This window comes from Chaetodon trifascialis, chromosome 12, assembly GCF_039877785.1.
Source record: "Chaetodon trifascialis isolate fChaTrf1 chromosome 12, fChaTrf1.hap1, whole genome shotgun sequence".
NCBI lineage: Eukaryota > Metazoa > Chordata > Actinopteri > Chaetodontiformes > Chaetodontidae > Chaetodon > Chaetodon trifascialis.
The window spans coordinates 7,776,638-7,777,500 of record NC_092067.1 but is presented as its reverse complement, the minus strand read 5'-3'; positions in this window follow the sequence as shown (position 1 = coordinate 7,777,500).

Sequence of the window (863 nt, the reverse complement as noted above, 5' to 3'; positions counted from 1 at the left end):
TGCCTCCCGGCTAGTTTCTGCCCCACCAGTCTGTGTCATCATTCTTTCTGACAGGCTGAAATATGATTTTGCAGTAAGATAAATAGCTAATATACTGCATAATAATTTAAACACATCAAGATACAACAATGATTATTATGAAAGGATTCAATATTTACAGCTCTCTTCAACTTACAAGAGATTTAAGAACTCCTCTGACAGAATGAGATCATTTAAAAAGGGGGTGCAATTGCATACGCAGTTAATGGAAAAGAGGCAAGTGCACGACAAAAGACGGAGTCACTTTAGAAGCAGCTGCACAAAAAAGACAATGTTTTCGTTAAGATGAGATCAGAACACACAGTCAGTCTGTGTACAGTCTGTGCAGTGGCTCTTTATGGCTGCTAAAACACTACACATTCAAATTAATGTGAATTAAATGCTCCAGATTCAATGTGGATGCACCTTAAGATATTGCTGACATTTGGCTTCAGCTAACATTAATGTCAGATATTAGTCCTCAGAGACAGAAAGGAGACATAACTTCAACACAGTGTTGACACACACCAGCCATGGCTGTGGAGACGCAGAGGTTTAGATGTACAGTATGATGCTGTGAGGAGCAGCATGGCAGCCAACTGAGCCTGTTTCATACAAAGATTTTCATGACGTCTTGATGGTCTAACATGGTCTATTAGCTGATACAAACAGAGAGGGTATGCACATTAGAGAAGACTGCTGTCTGAAGAATAATTTTACTGACATTTGTTGTGGTACATTCAGACTCTGCGTCTCCCCTCTAGCTGCACTCTGACCTCTACCCAACCTCTGACTGACCCTGCAAAGACACTGCATCTTGTAGAAGCCCTCTCAGTGACCTCATC